We start from the raw sequence: 22,695 nt of genomic DNA, 5'->3' as shown, positions 1-22,695 counted from the left end.
GGTAGTTGACAAACAATAACTTATAATCAATATGATTACATGATTTACATGGTCTTGGTTGAGATCTGGACTTTAAGTCCTCCCCAGGTAATTCTAATCATTCCCAGGGTTGAGGATCATTGGGTTAAACCAATGAAGTTTCCTGGAGGCCTATTGATGGCCTTCATTTCTTTCCCAGATGAGAAGGCAGAAAGCAGTGATTCTCTTAAACACAAGGAAGTGTAAGAAGTCTTGACCTTTTAATCACCTGGGGAGCTTTACAAATACCATTGCCTGGGCCACTGGGTAGAGAACCACAAGCATAACAAATATAGGAATGAAAGATTCATATTACTACAGACTTAAACCTCAATGTACCCTAATTTATACTTTAAATCATCTTAACAGTAGTATTAAATTGAATCATATAAAAATGCATACAAATGTGCATAAAAATGGTCAGACATCAATCTAATACTATTAAAAATACTCATGTTCTAAGTGATTGCAGTTTATCAGTAACAATGCTAAGAAAAGCTGCTCTAAAACAATTTATTAGTTTGTAAAATGAGAGACTGTCTTAGGTGAGGATTGAGAGGGTAACAGGTAGGAAAGCCAGGGGTCTCCAAATGGAGGAAATAGGCTGCAAGTGTCTCTTAAAATTCTGTGTTGCTATGACACCTGGTTCCACCTGAACTGAATGTTTCTCAAGCCTTGAGCTAACAAATGCGTTTTTCTTATGCTCTGTTAATGAAACTATGTATTGGAATTTGCCTTTCTTTGGAATATGCTTTGGAATTTACCTTTCTTCAAAATGGTTCCACCTAAGACTAACTTTTGGCTGGTAATAGTTCAACAAACCAGTATTCATATTAATTGTTTTATGGCTGGGAAATGATACACTTTGTGCCATCCTATCTCAAAAATGCATATTGTGGGAGAGGGACCTGGTGAAACTCTGTCAACCTTGAGGTATCTCTCTTATCTGATTAATAACTTTCTAACAGACATAAAACGGCTTGTTAAAACTAGCGGTGGGGGGCACTCTCCATCCCCCTTCTGATGTCTATGTCAGAAGCGTTCTCTGTTCCTTTTTATACTTTAATAAAACTCTGCTACACAAAAGCTCTTGAGTGATCAAGTCTGGTCCCTGGTCCTGAAGCTAAATCTTCTTCTTCAGATATCAAGAATCTGACACCATTCACCATAAGCTATTAGGATGATGAAGAAGTTAATAACGATGATTTTGATGATAATGATGATAGTTAATATCTATGGCCAAGTGTTAGTCAGTGTGTTAAATATGTATATTGTTGCATTAGTCATCATTGAAGACCTTATAATAGGTACCAAGATGACTCCCTTTTTATAGGTGAGGGAACTGAGTTTGGGGAAATTAAATGGTTTCATCAAGGTTACGGTGATATTCCATGGTAGTGCTAAGTCTTTAATTAACACTTACCCCTCAATCAGCAGGCACCAACTCAACCTGGAGAGAAACTCTATGAATATAATCTATGTGGCAAAGCCACCAGAAGAAATTCTAACCATATTACACCCAAGAGAAATTACACAGCAGAGAAATGCAGTGAATGTAAAGAATATGGGAAAGTGTATAGTTATCCTTCATTGCTTAGGATCCATGTGTGATAGATCTCAGCTGGTAAGAAGTCCTATTTTAATTTTTGTGTGTGTGGTGGTGGGGAGGCAGAGCTCAGCTGGGGAAGAGAAGCGGGTTGTCAGCCCCCGATCGTGAAATTGCAGTCCTGGAAAGTACCTGCTCGGTGGCTGTGAGAGACTGAGTGTCCCAGGGTGGGCTCAGTGTGGGAGTCTCCCCTGAGAACTCTTCCCAGCCGTGCGTCATGAAGGATCAGCCTGAAAGGCAGAGGCAGGCAGTAGGGGATCCCAGAACACTGTCCTGATGAAGGGATGTTTTTTTCACATCCTCTGCACTCCCCAGGCTTCCCTGGTGGTTCAGTGGTAAGGAATCTGCCTGCTAGAGCAGAGGACACAGGTTCAATCCTTGGGTCAGGAAGCCCCCTGGAGAAGGAGACGGCAACCCACATCTGCATTCTTTCCTGGAGAAACCCCACGGACAGAGGAGCCTGGAAGGCTACAGTCCATGGGGTCACGAAAGAGTCAGACACGATTTCGTGACTAAACCTCTGCATTCCTCTTGCTGGGCCCCATGCTGGTGAGTAACTTCATATCTGAGTTTGCCAAGATCACATTGTAGAAGATGCACTAGTTTTTCTTTACCTAAGGTCAAAAATAGATGTCATTATCATTATTATTTTCAAATGTCAGAATTAGGAAGGCCTGGAAGATATGATCTAACATTACCTACAGGCATAGAGTTTTATGTTTTATTTTGAAAGAACCCAGGTTGAGAACAAAAGGTAAAATTCTATATCAGTTTCCTGAATAGTTGGTGTAGGGAAATGAAATAATATTGCTTGAAGCAAAACTGTTGCTTCTTGTTATACTTAAATAAGAATTTTATTTTTTAAGAATTAGAAGTTTGAGATTTCTTAGGTGCTGAGTAAGTCAGAAGAGGATTTTCTAGTTTTTAGGGAAATTTTAAGCAACTCAGGCATAAATCAAAAGACAAAATTTGTTGGTTACCTAGTTTGAAAAATGAATTTTGCATAAAATTGTTTAATGTCACAGACAAATCCACAGAAGTTTAATTCATAACAGCTGAGATTAGCATTCTTTTGGATGTTATTCAAACTAAAAGTGTGATGATGGTGTAGGGATAGGGGGATGATGTAGATTTAATGGCTCAGCAGCTCTGCCAGGGCAGAGAACATCTCTGTTTTGCTCACAGTTGCATCTTCAGTGCCTAGCAAAGTGCTGGGCATATAGTCAGTGCTCACTGAATATTTACTGAATGAATGAAATAAACCAACCACAGGAATGTCAGGGTTTTGCCTGAACCATAGACATGATGGCAGCCAAGGATTTGAATGTCTTGAGGATTATCTTTCTTAGCATTTCCATTATCTGCCTCTTTGTGTCTTGCCTTATTCTTTCAGTCCAGGTCATCCTTGTGACTGGAAACTTGATCATATGGAACACGTGTGTCCACATCTTACATATTTTGCATTAAAAATGTCTCTACTTTTAGAATTCAAACTCTAAGGAGAAAGTTTCTGATTAACTCAGGTGGAATTCAGCACTTACTATTAGAACAGTCACAGCAGTTGGAATTATGTAAGAGCATGAAAGCCTCAGCCTCTGCATGGTTGGAATGAGGATATGGGCTTTTGCCAGTTTTCTACTCTGCAAACTTCATCATCTTTGAATGATGAAGATGATTCTTCATCTTCAAACTACTGGGTCATGAAAAGAAAAAGGAGATATAGTCCCTGTTTCTAAGGTATATATTCTTTATGATGATTCAAGATGACAAGATCTGAAGGACAGGAGCCTTCAGATGTGCAGAAGACACTAAAGTAAATGCAGGTTATTATGATGGAAATGTACAAGATAGAAAATTATAGGAGATCAATTGAGAAGTAATGAGAATAACTTTCCCGATTATGCCTAGAGAAGAAAAATGTGATTTCAGCAACATTTGTCACTTAAGTGTTTCTGTTGAGCAACTACCATGTGGCAGTTATTGCAAATGGATCATGCTTAGATCAGTATGATCTGTGAGTTTTTCCCCAAACAAGCTGGAATCCACTTGTGTGAAACTGACTCATAGGAAACCAACCATATGATACCAACAAGGAGAAACCACAAAATCTACTTAAAGAATTATATAGAGCTCCTTTAGACAATGTTTATCAAGTTAAAAACAATAAGGTTGGCATTAGGAATTCTTTTCATTTTCATCAACAATCCCTTACCCTCACCCAACCAATGATGTAGCTATTAATATATGTATGTTGAATGTACAGTAGACAATAACAAAGTTGCTAATCTCTTTTGCTTTTTGAACTTTTTCATAAGCCTAAACTTCTAAGGACTATTTCTTTCTCTTTACTCCTTTTTCCTCTTTTTCTTTCTTTTCTCTCTCTTACATATACACTCCCTTCTGATGTGCTTTTGATATACCCACTTAAAGAGGCTAAATGATCCCTGAAAACCTATTGTTACCTATAATTTCTACATACCTTTCAAGTCACCAGTGTAAAGCACGCCTTGGATTTTTAAGCCATACTGTTGCAACTTGCTTGGTTTAAGGAGAAGTCAGAATGAGAGATAAATTTTAGCCTAGTTCCACAACTATCCATGTGGAGCTTCAGTGTGAAATTGTGCTTTTATTAACTAGATCCTGTTTGAGCAACTTCCTAAATATTATATAAATTCAAAGCATTCTATTGCACATACATCAAGTGAATGAATGCCAAAGAATGTCTCATTTTTCCTCATTTTCCTCAAGTCTCATTTTTCTTCTATTTTTGAACAGCTTAGGTTGGGAATCTCTTCAGGCTTGCTTTCTGCAAATCGCTGGGTACAAAACATTATTGCAGATGTGGAAAAAATGTGCAGAGAACCTGTGCTTCTGATAATGCCTGACATGAAGAAATGCATCTGAAGGTTAGTCCTTGAATACATTTTAATCTTTCACTTAGGTCAGCCAGTGTTTGCCAAGTATGTGCTATGTGCTAGAAGCATCTCTGGACATTGAGGGTACAAAGATGAATAAGACATGGGTGCTGTACTTGATTGATAAACATCAGAGGTAAATTTTCATTAGAGAATTCACGTGAGCAAGTTAGGGTATAGTTGACATAAAACATTATATTAATTCCAGGTGTACAACATAATGATTTGAAATTTGTGTATGCTGCAAAAGGATCATCATAATAACTCTAGTTAATATCCAGTTATCTTAATTATTAAGCCAGCAGGCAATGAAGCTGGTTCTACTGCACAAGTTTCCCCAGTTTGTTCTCTGTTGGTCAAAAAGAAGTCACCTGAGTGGGTCTTTCCTTTACGAAGGGTAATAAGGTGATGCCGAGGGGGCTACCTTGTTTCAGGTGTCATGTGCTATTGGTCTAGGATTGGGCTCCACGAGCTTCAGGTGCCAACTGAGTAATTGGATACTGACTAAACTAAGCAGGATAACAGAGAGGGGGCAGGGAACTCTCTTTGCCTTTGAAGTTCTGACTCAAATACTGTGCTAAACCACCCTTTAGAGCTGATGAAAGTCCTCTTGACCTTCGCGTCCTATCTTCTGAGAATGAGCATCTTCAGAGAAACCACCATCTCCTTGTGGTAGAATTGCCTAAGGCCTTGCCAACAGGCAGCTATCTGGGAATCAGGGGAGATCCAGAAGCCGGCTTTTTTTCCCTGTATGTCCTCCTGAGGCCTTTATCCAGACCCTGTCTGTGAAGTGAAGCAGCTTTCTAGTTATAGTAACATTTTTAGGCACTAGTTTTCCTGAGCTTGACCTGAGCTTAAGAACTATATCAGAATGGGATGGGTTGCTTGGAAGGAGGTTAATATGGTTCCCTCGTTGAAGTGGTTGGGGTTTGTTACAGAAGAAATTTCTGTATGGAGTGAGTGGATAAAGGTCACTCTTTCTAACTCAGCAAATCTATTGAGATTATTATTCAGGTGGTAAAAGCAGATAATGCCCATCCCTTGAAGGGATGTTTTAACTTTTGTTTTAACTAGGCTTGTATCTGTCTAGTATTTTTATAACTGACCTAAAAGAGGTTTATCAACAGAAGGGAAAATTAAAGGAGAGGACCAGTATAATGTTTGAATTTTTCTTATACCCCCCTCACTGCAACAATGATCTAATCACTTATTTTATATCTTCTTAACTGTTGCTTCCCTAAATGTTATTTACATGTAACTGGTTAGAATTACAGACTTGGTTTCAACAAAGGGAAAATAGAGGTTTTGGAAATAGTTTCCTGTTTCTGTTACAAATATAAACTGTTAAAAATTGTAAGCTGCTAAGCAGTGCTGAATTTTGCTGTTTTGCTGAAAATGTGATCAAACAGGGAAAAGATGCCTTATTCATCACGTTTCTTTCTTTATGTTCTCTTGGGGTTGCCAGCTTAGCAGATTATCTGAATCTTAATTATGTTAGGAACTAAGTACAAACAAATCCTCTGGTTTCCTCAGGTGATTTTTAAAGAATAAATAACTATGAGTTACTACCCAAAATCAAAAGGGAAAATAATTGAAAATTAACCAGAAGAGGGACAGAGATGATGTTTCATTTAGTCATCTTAAGAGACCTACTTAACCAAAGCACTTATGTAACACATTTCAATGATATTAAGCATTATATAATTAAAATGTACAGAAGCTGCTCAGGTGAAGAACTATGAATTTGTATGCAGAGTATTATAAAAAAAAAACTGTTGTTCTTCCATATTTTTACTTATAGTCAATATAATACTCAGATGGCTTCAACTTTTCCCACCTTGGTGATAAAGTAACTGAGGTCTAAAGAAGTAAGAAGCCTAAATTTTCGTAGCTGGAGCCAGAAGCTAACCCTAGGTCTGCCTTCACTACAAACTCATGCTTTTGGTGGGATGATATGAAAGAATAGCATTGAAACATGTATATCACCATATGTAGAAGAGATGACCAGTACAAGTTCGATGCATGAAGCACAGCACTCAAAGACCATGCTCTGGAACAACCCAGAGGGGTGGGGTGGGGTGGGAGGGGGGTTCATGATGTGGGGACATGTGCACCCATGGCTGATACATGTCAATGTATGGCAAAAAGTACCATAGTATTGTAAAATAATTATCCTCCAATTAAAATAATTTAAAAAAACCCCGGTTTTGGGGTAGGCGTGGTTTCCATTATATCAAATGCATGCTGTGATTTTCTAAGAATTGTACAGGCTTCCTGAGAAGTCTCTTGAGAATCTGATTATGTGTTATGGTGAAATGATGGGAGAGACAGAAGAGCGCTAGTAAGAAGTTTGGTTCTATTCAATGGGAAGTGTATGTGGGACAGTGTAATACTTACAGCTTTTTTCCCTACTCCTGCCTCTTAAAAACATCATCAAATTTTAAAGACAAAAGTATCTCAAACAAAACTAAGTATAAAGGTTCATTTTATGGTGTTAAAATCATATTCAAACATTTTATGATGTTTTGTTCATTGCAGTTTATTCTGATGAATGTTTCTTTCCAATCTGGTTTTTTAGCTGTCTTGTGAGTAAGAGCACTTGGTATTTTGTTTTGCAAGTTGTACACTCATCCCAGCGATGGTGGTGGTCATGGTCATGTTGAGCTGTGTGTGTGTGTGTGTGTGTATGTGTGTGTGTGTTGGCTCACACACACATACAGAAATGCAGGTTCTGTATTCTGTAAAACAAGGTTACTGCGTTTCTCCTGAAACATAAAGTCTTGGGACCACATAAGTAGAGTTTATGACTACAGTATAATGTAAGAGGTATTGAAAAGAAAATGTGTGGAAGAGAATATTTTCCTTTTAAATATTAAATTTATATTAGACAACAGTGCTTAATGAATATTTGTTTGTTAATATTTTTCCTATACCAACAGTTGTGGGTGGCTGTGGGCCAAAAAGACCAGCACAGTGGAATACACTAAGTTGAATATTGGTGATTCAAAAGCCAAGGTAGGTATAGAAAGAGGACTGCATACCCAGGAGCAGAACTAATCTTGGGGTTAGTTCCAAGTTTCTGACAAAAAGCCAGAAGCCGGGGGATCTTGACACTTGACCAATCGTGAATTTGATTTCTATCTCATGAAGACCTTACTGTGAGACTCATAAAGAAAAGAGTACAGTAAAGACAGTAAAAATAGTTCATGGCACTCACATCTTTAATACTTCACCACATTTCGACTGAGCTCTGCTTCCACGATGCACCTCTGGTCTAGTGGGAACCAATCCTAAATTGAGCCTGGCCTGGAGATCTGTTAGTGCTAAGATTAAACTTTATGCTAATTGAACAGGAAAGGAACAGGAAAGATTTTTCTTATCAGAGTCATTGCTGGAACCTATAGATCTGATACAGTGTTTCAGAATCTTTTCAGAAGAATTACCCTTTGAAAGTGCAAATATGGCCCTTAGACTGGCTTTTCTGAGTCCTCAACATTTTTATGAGGAAGGTTTTCCTTTTCTCAAATCTTGTGTCCCCAAAGAGTGTGGGTAGCGGATGCAGAAGATGAAGATAGAAAGGATTGTTATCTGGGCGTTAGGTTACCCGTCCCATGGTTGGGTCCCCCTCCTTGCTTTCAAGCCTTAGGAATGGATTTGGAAACTGGTTAGGAAAACGAAAACAAGTAGGTAGGGGTTTGAGGTCTACAGCCAGGTTCCAAGCAATGGTTTGTCATTATTAAATTCAACCACTGACATGAATTGATGAATCCCTGGGTAGCCACTGAATCACAGGACATAAATGTAGGATACAAGCTAGAAGTCAGTCTTTGTGGACACTATCCAGGGTACATTTCTAGGCTCATGAGAAATTAAGCACTTGTTTCCTAACACTTAATTAATTTCTAAAGGTCAAATTTAGAAAGTAAAGCTTGATTTTGAATTCTGGTAAATAGGCTCAACTTAGGTGCAAATTTAAAATGAATTTACTTTTCTTTAATCATTGCCCTCAACTCTGATTTTAGCTTTTCTTGTGAGTAGCATCTTAAATGATGTTTTGGGCAGGATCTGATATCTTCCAGCAGTTTCTAGCTTAAAAAAATCCATACGGGTTAAAATTCTAACCTTCTATATAACTTCAGTTTTGTATTTCTTACCACCTGGAGTGGCAAGCATTGTGTTACCTTTGATACTCTTTGTCATTGTCCTCCTTCTCTTTGTAGTTCCCCTTACATTCCTATTAATTAATACTGGTAAGCCAGGAGGAGAATGGTACTCCTATCTCTTCCTTAACTGACCTCCATGTGGTTTATTCATTATTACTACTGGTCTGGACAACACTACCTAGCCACCGATGACCTCCAAGTGACAGGTGTCCATAGGCTGGCTGTCTGGAAATGCACATGTGTTTGGGATGATCTTTTGTGGCAGGGCCCTTTTATGTGGGACTGAAGTGTCTTCTTATCACACAGGTGCCCTTGAAGAAAACCTGGCTCTGGTTTAGGATGAATCTCTGTGACCTTCCCTGGCAGCTAGCCTTCGTTGGTCTGGTACAGCTTAAGTCTAACTTCTCTCTCTGTCTACATGACCCTGAAAAAACACACTTTCTACTACTTCAAGTGGAGGATGTTCAGGCCCTTCCTGGTTTCCTCCTCTCTTTATCCTGCTTTCTCTTGCTAGTTTCCCACCTCCCTGGTTCTAGAGGCATGGAATGGGGGAGATCTCTACAGCTGCTGTATAAGCAGACATCCTTGGGGGAATGAGACCATGTTTTCTTAAGTAAAAGTTGCTCAGCATTGTCCAACTCTTTGCAACCCCATGGACTATACAGTCCATGGAGTTCTCCAGGCCAGAATACTGGAGTGGGTACCTTTTTCCCTTCTCCAGGGGATCCTCCCAAACCAGGAATTGAACCCAGGTCACCCGTGTTGCAGGCAGATTCTTTACCAGCTGAGCCACAAGGGAAGCCTGTTCTTTTCTTAAATTGCTGAATGAGACCCTGGGAGCCTCCTTCTTCACTTGGGGAATGTCTACATTCCACATAGGTTTCTGGTCTATTCTCTAGGTCAGTAACTCAGGACTCCCACAGTTACTTTTGTCCCATTTATAAGTGAAAAGGAGAGTTGGAGCTGGGGATTGGGATGAGGCTGAATTGATGACTTGAGAGTGTTAGGACAGGTTTGTCTGCTTCCTAGTAAATTCTGACACTTGTTTCTGGATTCTTGATCTTGGCCATCCTGTTTAAAATGTGGCATGGTCTATGCCTCTTGATTTTCAGCTTTGGGTCTTAGGTGCTGATTCAGGAGCAACAGAAAATATCCCACTCAGCTTTCTGTTATACTATCTTTTCTTTCTGCACAATTTTGCCTATCAGTGTGTTTTTTCAGAACTTACCCTATCTCCAAGTAGAGAATAAAAGGACACAACTGAAGCACATTTATTAATAGAGGATCATATAACTTAAATCCAAAAGGCAATACTTTTAAGGGTAAAAGAGCTTCTCTAGTCAAACAAGGATGCTAGGATAATGCCTGTTCATATCATTTGTCCCTGGAAAATTGGGATCTGTGTTCACAGTAGCTACTGGCTCCTTGAATGTGTCAGTTCTTCATGGAATGCCTGTATGTGGTTGTGCTGAAGTGAGGATGAGGGGTACCAGGTGTGTCCTGGTCTCCAGAAGGAGGCAGACTGTGCAGTTGTTAATGGCTGCTGAAGGTCATGCTCTCTGGAGTACCTAAGTCTCCACAGGAGGTTAATAATACAGAGGATAAAGTTATATAATTATAGCATACATCACTTCTGTAAACTTAGTTCCTCAAATACTTTTGATACACTTTTGGGGCCAAACTCTTTGGATCATAAAGGTGGATTGATTATACATGGACCCTATTGTAAGGAGTTTATGATCCAATGTTGGAGAAGGATGAACAAATACCTACATCACAGTAGGATGATAGTATCTTACAAAAAGTAACACGGCAGAGTTTCTGTCTCAAAAAAGTAGAAGGCAAGCTATTTTAAAAGGGTACTTTTGTGGTATCTTATAATTTGGTGATTTATTTCAGAGCTTAAGCTGGAATTGTAAGACAATGGGGTGATGTTTCACAAACTGCACTAATATGAAAGTTTATATTTTGAATCGTTTGTGTAAACAAGGATCAGTAATCTTGTTTGGTGGCTGCACGACTTTGAGGAGATACCCATGTCCAAGGGCAAAGGAGAAGCCCCAGAAAGATGGTAGGAGGGGTGAAATTGCATTTAGAATCAAACCCCATACCTGCCAGAGACTCTCAGAGGGCTCAAACATACGTTGTGTACACCAGGACCCAGAGACCACATACAGACTGAGACAGAACTGTGTTTGAGTGTCTCCTGAGGAGGTACCCTGGAGAAGGAAATGGCAGCCCACTCCAGAATTCTTACCTGGAAAATCCCATGGATGGCAGAGCCTGGCAGGCTACTGTCCATGGGGTTGCAAAGAGTCGGACACAACTGAGTAACTTCACTTCACTGAGGAGGTATGGGTCAGCAGTGGACTGCTGCAGGGGCAGGGGCCCTGGGTGCAGTAGACCTGGGTATGGCATAAGCCCTCTGGGAGGAGGTCACCATTAATCCCACCATAGAACCACGAGAACTTACATTAGACTGGGGAAACAGACTCTTGGAGGGCACAAATAAAACCTTCTGTGCACCAGGACACAGGAGAAAGGAGCAGTGAGCCCACAAGAGACTGACCCAGACTTGGCCGTGAATGTCCAGCAGTCTCTGGTGGAGGTGTGGTTGGCATTGGCCAGCTGCAGGGTTGGGGACATTGAGTGTAGCAGTGTGTGCATGGGATCTTCTGAAGGAGGTCACCATTATCTTCATTACCTCCACCATAGTTTGGCCTCAGGTCAAATAGCAGGGAGGGAACACAGCCCCGCCCACTGACAGAAAATTGGATTAAAGATTTACTAAGAATAGCCCTGCCCATCAGAACAAGAATCAGATTCCACCTCAGTCAGTCTCTCCCATCAGGAAGCTTCCATAAGCCTCTAATCCTTCTCCATCAGAGGGCAGACAGACTGAAAACAGCAATCACAGAAAACTAACCAGTCAGATCACATGGACCAGAGCCTTGTTTAACACAGTGAAACTATGAGTCATGCTGTGTAGGGCCACCCAAAATGATTGGTTATGGTGGAGACTTCTGACAAAACATGGTCTACTGGAGAAGGGAATGGCAAACCACTTCAGTATTCCTGCCTAGGGAACCCCATGAGCAGTATGAAAAGGCAAAAAGATAGGACACTGAAAGATGAACTCCCTAGTTCAGTAGGTGCCCAATATGCTACTGCAGATGAGTGGAGAAATAATTCCAGAAAGATTGAGAGACAGAGCCAAAGCAAAAACAACACCCAGTTGTGGATATGACTGGTGATGGATGTAAAGTCTGATGCTATAAAGAGCAATATTGCATAGAAACCTGGAATGTTAGGCCCATGAATCCAGGCAAATTGGAAGTGGTCAAACAGGAGATGGCAAGAGTGAACGCTGACATTTTAGGAATCAGCGAACTAAAATGGGCTGAAATGGGTAAATTTAACTCAGATGACCATTATATCTACTACTGTGGGAAAGAATCCCTTAGAAGAAATGGAGTAGCCATCATAGTAAAAAAAAAGAGTCTGAAATGCAGTGCTTGGATGCAATCTCAAAAATGACAGAATGATCTCTAAACAAGACCAGGAGCTGACTGTGGCTCAGATCATCAACTCATTGCCAAATTCAGACTAAAATAGAAGAAAGTAGGGAAAACCACTAGAACATTCAGGTATGACTTAAATCAAATCCCTTACGATTATACAGTGGAAGTGACAAGTAGATTCAAGGGATTAGATCTGATAGACAGAGTGCCTGAAGAACTATGGACGGAGGTTTGGGACATTGTACAGGAGGCAGTGATCAAGACCATTCCCAAGAAAAAGAAATACAAAAAGGCAAAATGGTTGCCTGGGGAGGCCTTATAAATAGCTGTGAAAAGAAGAGAAGCAAAAGACAAAGGAGAAAAAGAAAGATATACCAATTTGAATGCAGAGTTCCAAAGAATAGCAAGGAGAGATAAGAAAGCCTTCCTCAGTGATCAAAGCAAAGAAATAGAGGAAAACAACAGAATGGGAAAGACTAGACATCACTTCAAGAAAATTAGAGATACCAAGTGAACATTTCATGCAAAGATGGGCACAATAAACGACAAAAATGGCATGGACCTAACAGAAGCAGAAGATATTAAGAAGAGGTGGCAAGAATATGCAGAAGAACTATAGAAAAAAGATTTTCATGACCCAGATAATCACAATGGTGTGATCACTCACTTAGAGCCAGACATCCTGCAATGCGAAGTCAAGTGGGCCTTAGGAAGCATCACCACGAACAAAGCTAGTGTAGGTGATGGAATTCCAGTTGAGCTATTTCAAATCCTGAAAGATGATGCTGTGAAAGTGCTGCACTCAATATGCCAGAAAATTTGGAGAACTCAGCAGTGGCCACAGGACTGGACAAGGTGTTTTCATTCCAACCCCAAAGAAAGGCAATGGCAAAGAATGCTTAAACTACTGCACAATTGCACTCATCTCACACACTAGTAAAGTAATGCTCAAAATTCTCCAAGCCAGGCTTCAGCAATACGCGAACTGTGAACTTCCAGACATTCAAGCTGGATTTAGAAAAGGCAGAGATCAAATTTCCAGCACCTGCTGGATCATCAAAAAAGCAAGAAATTTCCAAAAAACATCTACTTCTGCTTTATAGACTATGCCAAAGCCTTTGACTGTGTGGATCACAATAAACTATGGAAAATTCTTCAAGAGATGGGAATACCAGACTACCTGACCTACCTCTTGAGAAACCTGTATGCAGGTCAGGAAGCAACAGTTAGAACTGGACATGGAACAACAGACTGATTCCAAATAGGAAAAGGAGTACGTTAAGGCTGTATATTGTCACCCTGCTTATTTAACTTATATGCGAGTACATCATGAGAAATGCTGGGTTGGAAGAAGCACAAGCTGGAGTCAATACTCCCAGGAGAAATATCAATAACCTCAGATATGCAGATGACACCACCCTTATGTCAGAACATGAAGAAGAACTAAAGAACTTCTTGATGAAAGTGAAAGAGGAGAGTGAAAAAGGTGGCTTAAAACTCAACATTCAAAAAACTAAGGTCATGGCATCTGGTCCCATCACTTCATGGCAAATAGATGGGGAAACAGGGGAAACAGTGACAGCCTTTATATTTTTGGGCTCCGAAATCACTGCAGATGGTGACTGCAGCCATGAAATTAAAAGATGCTTGTTCCTTGCAAGGAAAGTTATGACCAACCTAGAGAGCATATTAAAAAGCAGAGACATCACTTTGCCAACAAAGGTCCATCTGGTGAAAGCTATGGTTTTTCCAGTAGTCATGTATGGATGTGAGAATTGGACTATAAAGAAAGCTGAGCGCCAAAGCATTGATGCTTTTGAACTATGGTGTTGAAGAAGACTCTTCAGAGTCCCTTGGACATCAAGGAGATCCTACCAGTCCATCCTATAGGAAATCAGTCCTGAATATTCATTGGAAAGACTGATAAAACTGAAACTCCAATACTTCGGCCACCTGATGTGAAGAACTGACTTATTGGAAAAGACCCTGATAATGGGAAAGATTGAAGGCAGGAGGAGAAGGGGATAACAGAGGTTGAGACGTTTGGATGGCATCATCGACTCAGTGGTCATGAGTTTGAGTAAATTCCAGGAGTTAGTGATGGACAGGGAAGCCTGGTGTGCTACAGTCCATTGGGTCGCAAAGAGTCGGACACGACTCAGTGACTGAACTGAACTGAACTGAATCTTGTTTGGAGCCATCTTTGTGTGTCATAATAGTAAATTTGAATAATGCATAAAGATTAATCCTGGAGAGAAAAATGAATTCAAAAGAGATACAATGTAACATTGTTCAGTTAATCAACATGTGAAATAATTCTCTGATTGTCCCACAGCATTAAATTTTTTTATAAAACCTTTCTTTAATCTGAACTCAGTAACTTATAAAGCATCAGGAAATGTGTTCTATAGTAAGTTCATTTAAAAAAAATCAAAATCCAAAATACAACCATACCTTAATAAATAAGGTTCATTAGAAACTTTGAAAAAATTTCAAGCTGGTTTTTTTTCTTTTTAAAGTTGAAGTATACTTGATTAATGGTGCTTTCCTGATGGCACTGGTGGTAGAGTCCACCTGCCAATGCAGGAGACCTAAGAGATGCAGGTTTGATCCCTGGGTCGTGAAGATACCCTGGAACAGGAAATGGCACTCTGTGCCAATATTTATAGTTTTTAAAAAAATTTTAAAGGAACCTTCATACTGTTCTTCATAGTGGCTACACCAATCTCCATTCCCACCAACAGTGTAGGAGGTTTCCTTTTTCTCCACATACTCTCCAGCATTTATTATTTGTAGACTTTCTGATGATAGACTAGTTTTCTTAGTTGGTTAATGCTCAAGAACATTTTGGTCAAGACAGAGAGATTAATTCTTAAATACAATCTTTGTTGCCTAAACAGGGCAAGCAACAGCTATACCCAAATGTTAGACTTGGAAGTAAACGTTTTTTGGCTGTTATGGAAAATGGATGAGAAACTAGAAATCAGTAATTGCTATGAACTAGTCAGTGAGTCATTTTCAAATACATAGAGCAAATGTGCTCTGTTTCACAGTAAATGTAATTGAGCAGTAATGTCTGTATATATAAATATTATTTTAATCTAGTTATGCATATAAATATTTTCTTTCTTCCTTTATATTAGAAAATAGAATTTCCAGTTGCATAGTATTCTATAGTCTTCTGATCAATATTTTGTGTACCTAATTTACTTAAATAGGTAGTGAGGTAGAAGGGACTTGAAGATAATTTCTAGCCTAGTTTCTTCCAGTATATAATAATATGCTGGACATGCAGGTATAAGGCACTTTACCTTTCTGTCACTCACTTTTCAAGACCAAATATGCTTTTCTTAGTTGAAAACTCTTTGCTTTGAAAAGCATTTCACAACCATTTTCCCATTTTATTGATTTAAATATCTCTAGACAAAGACATAATGTTATTTTTTGCTGTTGTTTTTTCCCCAGTGGGAAATTGAAGTAGAGGGGTTAAGGTGTTGCTGTAAGCTACCCAGTTATAAACTGCGAGAGCCTGGAAAGTGGGTCTTGTGGTTCCCATGCATTTTTGCATTCCTATGTCACCATGGCACTTCCAATCCATGGAGACCAGGAAAGAGGAATTATTGAAGAAATCTCTATGATAAACAGTCATATTTTATATCATACAATAAATAGTTTATGGGTTGTTTTAATATACACTAAGGCATCTAGTCGGAGAAGGTAATGGCACCCCACTCCAGTACTCTTGCCTGGAAAATCCCATGGACGGAGGAGCCTGGTGGGCTGCAGTCCATGGGGTTGCTAAGAGTTGGACACGACTGAGTGACTTCACTTTCACTTTTTACTCTCATGCGTTGGAGAAGGAAATGGCAACCCACTCCAGTGTTCTTGCTGGAGAATCCCAGGGACAGAGGAGCCTAGTGGGCTGCCGTCTCTGGGGTCGCACAGAGTCGGACACAACTGACGCGACTTAGCAGCAGCAGCAGCAAGGCATCTAGTTATTTTAATAACCTTATAGGCAGAGATGATAAACATTGTTTTATAGATAAGGAAATTAAATTCATAGAACTGAAGTGACTTGTACAAATTGGCACAGAGAGCGAGTGATAAAAAGGGAACTTAAATTCTATGTTTTTAATTCCTGGACTGTTATAAATCAGTTGTCTCTTAGATCAGTTGTCTTCTTGGATCTCAACTTACTCTTAGAAATGGGCTACTTGGTGATGCTAACTTTAGCATGGTGGACAGAGAAACACAATTCACAATTCTGATTCTTATTATTTTCACCCACTAGAACTTTTTATCTTCTTTCATTAAATTTAGTACCTGTTACTAAAACTATGGACTAGAAAATTTTTTTTGTTTTAAATTTAAATGATAGAACTCCTTGGACCCTGAATTTTAGTCTGTTCAGTAAGCCTAAACCTGAGAAAACAGGCCCCGAAGAACTAGGTCTTGTTTAGTTGACACACTTTCACTGACCCTTAGCTCAAATTGTTGCTTTCCACAGGTGCATATGTTTACAGCATGCCATAGGATTTTCTATTTCTTGGTCCTCATATTTTCAATGGCATAAAACATCTCTTGAACAAAGATTATAAGGTGTCAGAGTCCATCACAGTGTGTTTCAGAGATAAAATATGCAGAGCCACCTCCTCATGCCAGGCACTATAATAAGAATTTGGGTGGAAATACAAAAGAGCATTGGGGTTTCCCTGGTGGCTCAGCTGGTAAAGAATCCACATGCAATGTGGGAGACCAGGGTTCGATCCCTGGGTTGGGAAGATCCCCTGGAGAAGGGAACAGCTACCCAGTCCAGTATTCTGGCCTGGAGAATTCCATGGACTATATAGTCCATTGGGTTGCAAATAGTCAGACATGATTGAGTGACTTTTACTTCACAGAAGAATAAGACAAAGTCTCTCTTTGGGCCTATGCAGTGAGAGAGAGACGTGTGAACACGGTTATCTTACTCTGCAAGTGATGGAGTGGAGCTGCATATGAAGAGCCAAGGGAGGAGGAGAAAATGATATGAGCAGGCCATGGGAAGTTAGTAGAAACTGGATAAGCAGACAAAGGGAGACAACATTAAGACAACCCGAAATCTTTTCTAAGAAAAATTATACAATATCAGTATAGCTGTGGAATAATTGTATATCTGAAATTCAAAAATAGTAATTGTTGAAAAAAGCATTAAATTCAATATGTGCACTGCAGTTTTCCTATATATTAATTTGGTATAAGCTATTTTAATTGCAGAAGTTACATCTTCATGCTATAAACATGTTTACATTTCAGGAGAATATAAAGAGACGATGTGCCTCTGCCTTACCTAACACCTCTTTCCATGGACTGTTCTGAATCTTTCTGAACTTGTTTTTAATATACATTCAAATGGCTATATTCTTACCCTAATTATCTTTAAAAACATTCATAGGAAAATTAGTTTCATGTTAGGAAGTTTCTGAAGAGGTCTCCTAATATTTACCAGCTATAAGTTCAAAGACTGACATCGGGAATCATTTAGTTCAACCTTGTCACTTTGTCGTGTCAGACACTGAGACCCTGAGGGATTAAATGTTGCTGTGGGTCATCCATGCAGTTAATGACAACACTCCCTGTCTCCTGTCCACCAGGACCATGATTTGATGGTCCTCTTCACTTCATGGACTCAGGCTATCTCAACCAACCATCCAAACAAAAAAATAAAATAAAACACCCTATGTTTCAGGGTATTATTAAGATTTTTTTAAACATGCAGATAATGAAAGCAAGGTGCTGGTGTTCTTGAATTCATGCCTGTTCCCTAAATTCTGTTTCTTTTCTTTTTTTCCCTGAAACTATCTTGTGGAAACAGACCAAAAAGTCTCTCTGAAATGTAGTGGTTTCTATAAATGTTCCTATTTTTAAGATATATTAAAATAATGAAACCATTCACCAAATTGATAACTGATTATTCCCAATAAAAATGGGGATAGAGGTAGCAAGTGTGTATATTGAATGATTAGGGCATTGATGACTCAGGAAAACTGATCATTGGAATCCCTGGAATGAATGCTGCTCAGGGTATCTCCTCAGATTTACCTATCATTAGAGTAATATGGCCAAGAAGCAATTTATTCTGCATTAATTATGTATTAACTTTGAAAAGCAAGTAATTCTTCTTAAAATGGCCTTCTCAAGTGAAGACAAGTTTGTAGTTGCAAGAACATCACTAGCAAATTTTTTTTCCCTTTAGGAAAAACTATTTTTAGGAAAAATAAGATTTGCATGTATTGAAGTTAACTGTAATCTCTTAAACATCTGTCCTGCTTTAGGGGCAAATAGCAAAGCTAAATTCCGTATTTTTGTGTGGCTTTTATAAAAACCCCACAGAACCCAGAGTAATAGATTTTTTTAACTGAAAGGAAAACAATTATTGTGAGTGTAAAATACCAAGGTGGGTTGTGAAAATTGGAAAAATGGCCCTACCTTGAGCACTAACCTGTGTCTCTGGCTTAATCCCATTTTTGAGATGTGACATTCTCTCCCAAGGTCATCATGACTCATTCCAATTCTTGACTAACAAGAATAAACTTATTCTCACAATGGTGATCATGACCTTTGCAGCAAGCGAAGCCTCATCTTTGCTGTTTATTCCCTTTAAAAGCCCATGTGTATTCATTGATCAGAAAGTAAATCTGTAATCCTGTGGGTCCCAAGGAGTGCCCACACCATATAACAATTAAACAAGGAAAGCCCTTTAAAGAATGGCAGAGGTCCAAGGTACCGCCAAATATAAATGGTCATTTCTTTCACAAGTACTTTATGTATTTGGTGTAGCATTTCTGCATAGACTGGATTATGGAAACCTGTATAGAAATGCTTCTGCTGTATATTTATAGTTTACATTTTTGAACTATCAATGAAGAATACTGATTTGCTTTAAAGGTCCTACAGTAATGCCCAAATGACCCCAAACTAGGATTTCATATGATTTTCTTGTTGTAAATTTTCAGTTTGACATACTGACTTTTTTTGACTCTGAGTTGTCTTATATTGTCTGAATTTTTTCTTATTTCAATGAAATGTATACAATTTATAAATTTGGATTGTCTTCTGTGTCAAAGTGCCTTAAGTGCAAGCTTTCTTTAAAAAAAAAAACAAAAACAAACCTACCAGCCCGTGAAAGATTTATCATTCTGAGAAGTGTCAAAAAAGATGTATTTGGTGGCCATGAGCCCGGGGAAGTACAGCATTTTGCCTGTGTAATATCTCATGCTTCATTTTTATTACAGTGACTTGCCTGTAGCATGGTTTCATTTCAGTGTATCCTGTTTCTTTCAGAACTCCCACCCATGCTAATTGTCATGGCTAATTAGTCTTACAGCAAAAAGCAGACAAACCAACAGAGGATAGGCTCTTTCAAAGAACAGCTTTGTAAAGGTACATTTTCCTGCACAGCAGTGTGGCTGACGAGTAAAACAATCTGACAAACACTGACTGCTTAGTCTGAAAGTGTCATATATCTTGACATTAACCTGTATATCATACATTTTGTATGTCAGGATAGGCTTTTATTCACCATTTAAATTGTTAGGAAATACACATATCAGATGAGTTGTTCAAAATAACTCTCCCTTTAATGAGAAATAAGTGATTTGATTAATGAGTTATTTAATAAGTAAGGGTTGACGTACATAAAATTTGCAGGCCAAGTTCCTCTGCCAAAGAGGCCTTTTTAGGATAGACAAGGATCTCTTACCTTTACCCTCTAAGATGAAGGGAGAAAAATCTCTGAATCGTAAATTCCATGTAGGCATGCTTAGAGACATTGGGATGAAAACCTTGTAAACTGGATTCGGCTGGTATTGTGTTGACACTCAGCCACTGCATGTGTGTGAAAGCGTCAGTCATCCAAGATACATTTACAAGGGAAAGTTAATAGGAAATCTCCCAAACCTGTGAACTCCCAGAACCAGGGAGTACAAACCGAAAGAGCACCAGAGCAGTGGTCTGGGTTGCAAGTGCTCTCGGGGCACAGCTCCTGCTATTGCAGGTATTACCTTGTTACCACCACTTACTCTACTGGGTGCCAGCTCTATGTCAGGCACTGTAAGTATAGCATCCCTTTACATCCTAAATGAGTTCATTTTGAAAAAGAAAAAAACTGAGCCTCAGAAAGATTGTAACACTCTTATGGCCACAAACCTAGGAAGGAAGCAAAAAACCAGAGTGTCTCTGTCTCATCAGATAGTGAATATCACAGCCTTATTTAGTTGGAGGAAGGGAAAAGGGACATTTGAAAGAGAGATGTTTTTTTCCCATAGCAAAAACTTGGAAACCTTTTACTGTTTCCGGAAATGGTTTTCCTCCAGAGCAAACCTGTTAACCATTTCTATTTCAAAAGCCATGATGCATCTGACTCACTTTAATGAAAGAAACATAATAGGAAGAGGGTTTTCTTCTTTGAAACTCAGGTATTTTAATAGCTGAGTTTCCTAAAAGTGATCGCTATGTTATTCTAAAAAAAGAATGAGTCATGTAAACAGTGCATTTCCTGAGAAAGGTCATTATCAACAGAGTACAAGATCATGTGTAATATGTCTATAGGTGACTTTTTTGTGTTTAGCTGAAAAAGGCTTCTGGCAAAGACAAAAGATATCTGAAGTGACATATTCCTAAATCTGTTCTGAGAACTGCCACGTGAAACTCTGTTGTGGAAACTTGGTTTCTTAGCAAGGGTCTAATACTTTGGCTACCTCATGCGAAAAGTTGACTCATTGGAAAAGACCCTCATGCTGGGAGGGACTGGCGGCAGGAGGAGAAGGGGACAACAGAGGATGAGATGGCTGGATGGCATCACTGACTCGATGGACATGAGTTTGAATGAACTCTGGGAGTTGGTGATGGACAGGGAAGCCTGGCGTGCTGCGATTCATGGGGTCACAAAGAGTCGGACACGACTGAGCGACTGAACTGAACTGAATGTGGTTTAGTGCCAGGCACATTTGGAATAGATTTGCTTTGTGGCAGTTTCAGACAAGGGGCCCTTGGGGTTCTGTTTCTTTAGGCTAATGTTCTTGACCACAAGGTGTTCCCTTTTGGCTTAACGTGCGAACCTGGCAGGCTTCCCATGAGGACCAACCGTTTTACACAGACAGCATTTTCTGCTCAGTGCTTCTGCCTACAGTGTAACCTTCCTATGAGTCTTTAACAAGGTGCCTTTCTCCTTCAGCCAGATGAAACATCCCAGTGGAAGAGAATTAAGCAGGAGTAGAACATCACACCCTGAAGAAAGGCAGGGCAACCTACTCCAGTATTCTTGCCTAGAGAATCCCATGTATAGAGGAGCCTGGCAGGCTACAGTCCATAAGGGTTGCAGAGTCAGACACAACTGAAGCGACTTAACACACAGGCATGCACGCAGAACATCACAAAGAATTCTGGGAGCTCTAGGGGATATTCAGTGTTCTCATCAGGGTAAAAAAGAAAGTGCTGGGGGAGGAATATGCCAGTTTATTAAAAAGACTCAGAAGCTTTAGGAGCTTTAGGATATGATTAAGTATCAATTTAGTATGAGAATAATTTACTTCCTGTGGAATATGACACATATAGAAGTTCAAGATTTTACTTGCATGGCACTAGAGGAATGATGTGGAGTGGTCAGAAGGATCACTCCTGCCCATACTTACCGCCCCAACCACCAATTGTCTACTCAGCCATAAATTCCTTAGAATTGGGGGCAAATCTTATTCTCAGATGTAGCTATCCATTTTTTTTTTTTTTTTTAACACCGTGCCTGGAACATACTGGGGACTTAAGAACTGTTTGTTGAAAGAATAATAGAATCCTAGTTTAGAATTCAAACCATTGAATGATAAAGACACAATGTTTCCACTTAGGAACTGCTTAATCTCTTAGTATCTTATAGATAAACATTCCGTTCAGTTCAGTCGCTTAGTCATGTCTGACTCTTTGTGACCCCATGGACTGCAGCATGCCAGGCTTCCCTGTCCATCACCAACTCCTGGAGTTTATTCAAACTCATGTCCATTGAGTCAGTGATGCCATTTAACCATCTCACCCTCTGTCGTCTCCTTCTCCTCCTGCCCCCAATCCCTCCCAGCATCAAGGTCTTTTCCAATGAGTCAGTTCTTTTCATCAGGTAGGGCCAAAGTATTGGAGTTCCAGCTTCAGCATCAGTCCTTCCAATAAATATTCAGGATTGATTTCCTTTAGGATAGACTGGTTGGATCTCCTGCTGTCCAAGGGACTCTCAAGAGTCTTCTCCAAACACCACAGTGCAAAAGCATCAATTCTTCCATGCTCAGGTTTCTTCACAGTCCAACTCTCACATCCATCCATGACTACTGGAAGCACCATAGCTTTGACAAGATGGACCTTTGTTGGCAAAGTAATGTCTCTGCTTTTTAATGTGCTGTCTAGGTTGGTCATAACTTTTCTTCCAAGGAGCAAGCGTCTTTTAATTTCAT

At 39.5% G+C, this 22,695-nt stretch overlaps 1 long non-coding RNA gene across 1 annotated transcript in view; it reads left to right on the top strand.

The window, feature by feature from the left end:
• Positions 1–22,695, top strand: part of LOC113901130 — a 779,591-nt gene that overhangs the window by 402,863 nt on the left and 354,033 nt on the right. The window contains exon 6 of the long non-coding RNA XR_003513318.1: positions 4,400–4,530. This is a non-coding gene — a long non-coding RNA (uncharacterized LOC113901130). The remainder of the gene's footprint in view (positions 1–4,399; positions 4,531–22,695) is intronic.

Source organism: Bos indicus x Bos taurus, chromosome 11 (assembly GCF_003369695.1).
Source record: "Bos indicus x Bos taurus breed Angus x Brahman F1 hybrid chromosome 11, Bos_hybrid_MaternalHap_v2.0, whole genome shotgun sequence".
Taxonomy (NCBI): Eukaryota; Metazoa; Chordata; class Mammalia; order Artiodactyla; family Bovidae; genus Bos; species Bos indicus x Bos taurus.
The sequence above is the reverse complement of the archived record's forward strand: the minus strand, read 5'-3'. Positions and strand labels throughout refer to the sequence as shown.